The sequence below is a fragment of the Nematolebias whitei genome, chromosome 3 (genome assembly GCF_014905685.2).
Source record: "Nematolebias whitei isolate Nwh7 chromosome 3, NemWhi1, whole genome shotgun sequence".
In the NCBI taxonomy this organism is placed as follows: Eukaryota; Metazoa; Chordata; class Actinopteri; order Cyprinodontiformes; family Rivulidae; genus Nematolebias; species Nematolebias whitei.
The window spans coordinates 33,817,643-33,823,953 of NC_056500.1; positions in this window are offsets into that span (position 1 = coordinate 33,817,643).

Below are 6,311 nucleotides of genomic sequence, written 5' to 3' on the forward strand. Positions count from 1 at the left end.
TGTTTTTACTTTGGGCATTTTTGACTATTTCTGAGCTTTAATAAAAAAATAAATAAAACATTAAGAGGGAAGCGTCCAGTAAAATCACAATTTTTTAGCATTTTTGTCCTGACTTGCTGACTGGTAAAGAGTTTCTTCTTTGTAGATTTTTATTTTATTTAGTTTTATTTATTTTTTAATTAAAAAGTCCTTTATCTCAAGATTTATTTTATTTTTAAGTTGCAATGTATGTTGTATATAAACCTTGCATGCATGTTGAAATCATCCTTCCATCCAGCCATACTTTTAGATATTTATCCATATATTTATTATATTCATTTACCCATCCATCCATATATATACGTATATACGTATTATACAATATACGTATTAGGGCTAAACGATTTTAGAAAATATTCTAATTGCAATTTTTTATCTCAATATTGTGATTGTGATTTAATGTGTGATTATTTTTCAGTCTTCTCATGTATTTTTCAACAAACACAAGCAATAAATCTGCTTCAGTTGCAAAAAACTCCACTGTTTTCATCTCCGCTGCAACTCTGTTTCTGCTTCTTTTGTATAGCTACGGAATAGCAACTTGGCTAAAATGTGTGCACAAGGGCATTCTGTATCGCTTATCCATTGTGTTTACCAAAGCAGTAAACCCAGGCTTGGCCACTATATTAATGGGAACCATGTCTTTCGCTATGAACGCCGTTTATTGCTCGAATTATGTCTGCGTGCCATTTTGAATTATTTTCATACAGTGTAATACCTTCAAACAGTTCGGTCAGTGATCCCTGTCGGCTGCTGCTTTGCTTACTTTAAATGAAACACTGGTTGTTGGCATTCAACTATCGTAAATGGCTTTGTGGAGTTTTTTTAAGTGTTGATAAAGATTTGTGGTGTTACCTCGAGATGTAGCAACAGCAGCAAGGCAGGTTCTGCACAATACATGTTATTGCGCAGCGTCTTCTTTTTTTATAGACAAAATACTGTAATTCCAAACTACGGACATGCTGCCCCTCTTTGGTACCAAACTTTCAGAAGTATCAGCTTCTGCCGAGTCTGACGCCATTGTGCAACCAGTTAAAGGGCTGTGCTGACTTCTCCCGCTCCCTGCTCTGCTTCGCTCACTCATAAGTCACGTAACCAGATCACGTGACCAGTCAAACTGCAGCCTTTGCGATTGGAAAATCTCATTTTATCATATTGCAATATTATTGCAAATGCAATTAATTGTTCAGCCCTAGTAGGTAGACAGACAGACAGACAGACAGATGGACGGACGGACGGACAGACAGAGCGAGCGGTGGCCATCGTAGATTTTGATGTGGCTAACCAATTTTTGATAATGACCTTTCTTATACCTAAGAGCAACCACAAACCAAAATGGAAGTCAGCACATTGCTTATTTTTAAAGTTATTTAGCTCACAATGTTTACATTAAATACAATATATACATATATGGTGGCAGCCATCTGCGATTTTGATATAGCAACCCATTTTTGATAAGGACCTTTTTATATGCTAAGATGCAGCCACACACCAAAATCGAAGCTGGTACCTATTTCATTTTTCAAGTGATCAAGCTCAAAAGACGGGCGAACATTTATGGCAGCAGCCATCTTGATTTTTGACGTGGCAACCCATTTTTTTAAAGGAATCTTTCTTGCGCCCAGATGTGTTTACACACCAAAAATGGAAGTCACTTGTCTTTCAAGTTATCATGCTCACAACACACATAGATAGATTGACAGATGGACGGACAGACAGGTTTCCAATTTCCCCTCTTCACTCTGCAACCAGGGACAATAAAAGTCCTTGCAGAGTGTTGTTACAGTGGCATTAGCTGGCCTCTGTTCTGTGAGAGACAGCCGATGCTGCTGTGCTTTTAGCTGCTCTGTGAGTGTGTTCCTCACAGGAAGTTCCCACTGCCATGGCTATCAGAGCGGAAAATGGGTGTTTGTCAGCCACCTTAATCATAACATTATCTCTCCCTCTTTTTTTTCTAACACACACACACACACACACACACAGACAGACACACACAGAGAGAGAGAGAGAGATCACCATGCATCACTGCCTTACACCCCTTTTCCCACAGCAATAGCAGACAAACAGCAATCTCAGTGTTTGAGCCTGAGGTATTGAATTGTTCCGTTTCTGGCATAGAGAAATCAGCTCAAGTGACAAAACTATTTCATGAGAAAGTTTATATTTATTCTCAAACTTAAGCTTTGACAGCTGAGGACAGTGACTGTGGTTGATGATGCACACATAAATACATGGAGTTAAATTTAGGTTTTGATTCTTGGATAAGAAATGTTGAAGCCATCAGTTAGAGGACTGTTTCTCTGACGGAGTCGTTAAAATGACAACCATACTTGTGCTGGACACGGACAGATCCCTAAAATGAGTGAGTCCAAACCATGAGTTTTTCTTTTGGCTTAATGAGTTGCATTGTCTCCATAAACTTTACAAAACCATAAAAAAGCAAAACATTAAGACAGAATACTGAGATTTCAAAATTGGATCTAAGTTTCTTCAAGTCCTCCAGCTGCAGGTCTTGTTTGTTGTTGTTAATCTGCCCCCTGGAAGCTTCAAATATGGATTTTGTTCAGAATCTTAAATCTCAAAGCATCTAGTTTATGAATTTTGACAGTGTTTCTGTTGGTGTTTGTAAAACTCAAGCTGCTCTGTCAAAAAGAAAACTAAAACCGTATGAAAAGTCCCCCTGGCTAAATAATTTGTATCATGTTTGGGGAGGAAACTGAACCCAAGATACAGAACCAAAACTCAAAGAATGCATGATTGTAAAATAAATAATTTATTAACAAAAAGCAGAACAAAAAGGTTGACAAGGCAGCAAAAAAATACTCACAAGCAAAAACTCGAAAGAGACTCCAAGGCACAAACGTGAACAGCATGTAAGGCACAATGTACAGACACAAATGAGAAAAAGGACACGAGCACAAGCTTTGAAGGGAAACTAAAGAAGGAGAAATGACAGCGCCTGGGGAGGGATAATGAGGATCAGGTGAGAGTGGGAGGGGCAGGAGCTGAACTGAGGAGAAAAACACTGGGAAAGCTGAAGCTCCAGTAAAACAATACCAGAATCACAGAAATACTCAACAATAACACAAAAGACATGTATCATGACAGTTTGTTTGTTTGGGTTTGTTTATTTTAGATTGAATTTAAGAAATGTGACCCTTGAAAGGTTGTCTGGGGGGCCACGAGAACTAAAAGTCACAACTGACATGCTATAACCTTCAACAGCTGTTGATTCATCTTCATCCTGGTACCAACAAAGATCCTTATAAGAGTTGACAAGTTTTGAAGCATCTACGCAAAAATAAGATGCCTTAAGGTGCAAACAATTGTATTTCATTCATTATTTTCTGTTTTTACTCTGAGCTCACTCTTTATGTGGAAATTCTGAATACAGTATAAACTTTTTCTGTCTGTCTAAGAATATAAACCCACATCCAGAATGTTTTAGTTGTGTAAATCATATGCAATTTAAGAGATTATCAAAAATGTTGTGAAAGCATAGCTGCATTATATTATAAAAAGAATATAACCAAACCAGACAGCACAGACGGCATCAGAAAGGAGGGAAAATGTATTTGAACAAAGGTTAAAATGCCACATAATTTCCTTTATATATTTATTATTATTATTATTATTAAAATGTTTACACAGTAACCTTAGTTTTTTTGACTGCTCCCTATGAATGGCCATAGTGGACAAAAGAAGGACATACAGACCCGTGCGTGCGACTGTATGACACTTCTTCAGGAGTTGCCACAGTAAACAAACTCACACGAAGACTTGGCAATTGTTTTTATGCTGGATTTCCTTTCTGACACAACCACAGCCCTCTGTGTGGAGCAGAGAGCCGCTATCAAGGGCACCCAGGGGAGCAGATGGTGGGGATAAGGGCCTTGCTCAAGAGCCCAGAGTGGAGAAAAGAGGGTGGAGGCAGGTATGGGTGTTTCAACTTTTCCACCCACATTTTGATGTTGTTGGTCCGGGGAGTTGAACCTGCAAACTTCCAATCTAAGGCCCACCTTCTCTAACCTCTGAGCCGCCACTCCCCTAGTGGTGCCAGCAGGGACACTTAATCCACTTTGACCACCTTGAACTGAACTCTAGGAATAACCCACGGCGTGACCTTTACGACCAAATCCAGCCACCATACCATACCATACCATACTACTTTATTTATAAAGCACTAAAAACAGCTACAAGGCCAACCAAAGTGCTGTACAGACAAAACAACAGGTAACACACAAAGCAAAATACAAAATGAGGTAAATCAGAATATAGACAAAAAACGATGCAGATAATGACGACAAACCAGTGTGGAGCATACAGGATCAAAACACAGATCATCTTGTGTTGAAAGATACTGAATAGTAGTGAGTTTTTAAATGGGACTTGAAAACCGAGAGGGAGGGGGCCTGTCTGACAAGCAGAGGTAACTCGTTCCAGAGTCTTGGTCCTGCTACAGAGAAGGCCCTGTCACCTCTGCGCTTAAGACGAGTTCCTGGAACTGTGAGGAGCAACTGGTCCGCTGACCTCAGGGAGCGTGGTGGGACATACGGTTGTAGCAGATCAACCAGAACCTCGTTGTATTCCTCATTGAAGTTGAGGCAACCGTAGTTGGGAACAAAGGCTGTGATCTTCTTGCGTTTTGTGATTAACTGGACTCACACATTTTCTGATGTCAGAGTTAGGCTGTTTAGCCTCCACACCAACTTTCTCAAGTACAATTCCCTTGGCATGAGAGGCTCCTCTGAAGGGGTTAGCCTTCAGGGCAGTTTCCAGATGTGCCTTCTTGGCTGAGACGAGTTGGACTGGGAAGCTCAGTCCTCACCTCCTTCTACAGGTGTGCAGTGGAGAGCATCCTGTGCTCCAGCATCAACATGTGGCATGGAGGCTGCAAAGCTGCAGAAAAAAAAAGCTCTGCAGAGAGTGGTGAAGGCAGTGCTGTAGTCTACATTTTTGTACTGGGTATATTGTGCTTAGAAACCAAAGTACACTGGTTAGTACAATGTAATCGTCAATTTATTTAGCTTTTTAAACATATTGAACATTTCCAAATTTCTCTGATGCTTATATTTGAATAAATGTACAACAAACTGTACAACAGTTGGCTTTGTATTAAAAACGTTATAGAATTTATAAAACAATATCAAAGCAAAACATGTTCAAGTATTAATTATTAAGTACAGAATTATACAATAATTTGCTGGATAAGCGAATGTAATGAAGGAGGGCTGCATACAGGAAGATTGTTACGCAAGCGTTTAACTGCCGTTTAATGTATCAATGACACGTGCCTAACGATATGTTATGTATCCTTGGGCACTTTTAAGTGGTTATACTGAAATTCTTAAGCTTTTCTAGTGGGTATACTCTACATGCCTGCATATCGCGAACACTACACCACTGGGTGAAGGCTGCACAGAAGTCTGCTGGAGTCAGTCTCCCCACCATCACAGACATCTACATCTCCAGATGCAGGAAGAGGGCCACCTGCATCATGAAGGACCCCACTCACCCAGCACACACACTTTTTGCCCCACTCCCCTCAGGCAGGAGGTTGAGGAGTATTAAATGTAGAACCACTAGACTGAGGAACAGCTTCTACCTTGAAGATGTTAGACTCATAAATCCCTAACCAGAAAAATCACTGTAATTCCACTTTAATTGGTGATATGTCACTTTGTGCTGCTGATTATCCATGCTGCTGATTTCTTACCTTAAGCTGCTGTATTCATACCCATCTGCTCACTACAGACTTATGTTCAGGCTGCTGCTTAATACACCATATTATTTTTACTTTATTAGTGTTTAGTATATATCTTAGATCCTCATAAATTGTTTCTTTGCATACTTTATATTATTATTTTTTTCTTTTTTGGGTGTAACTTGGACCTTGTGTACACAATTTTATTCCACCTCATGTACCACATGTGATGTGAATGACAATAAAGAACCTTAAATTTTGCCTGGTCTTATTATATGCACAAAGATATATGCTAGTATTTAGTTGCACACACAGACCCCTGCAAGTTCAAGATGTTTAAATTAGTTTGAATAGTTTGTTGTGATGGACTGGAGACCTGTCCAGGGCCCCCACCTCTTGCACAGTGACCTGTATATATGGACACCAGTGACTCCCGTGACCCAAAAAGGAAGAAGCGGGTAAAGATGATGGCTGGCTGGCTGGCTGGCTGGCTGGCTGGCTGGCTGGATGGATGGATGGATGGATGGATGGATGGATGGATGGATGGATGGATGGATGGATGGGTGGT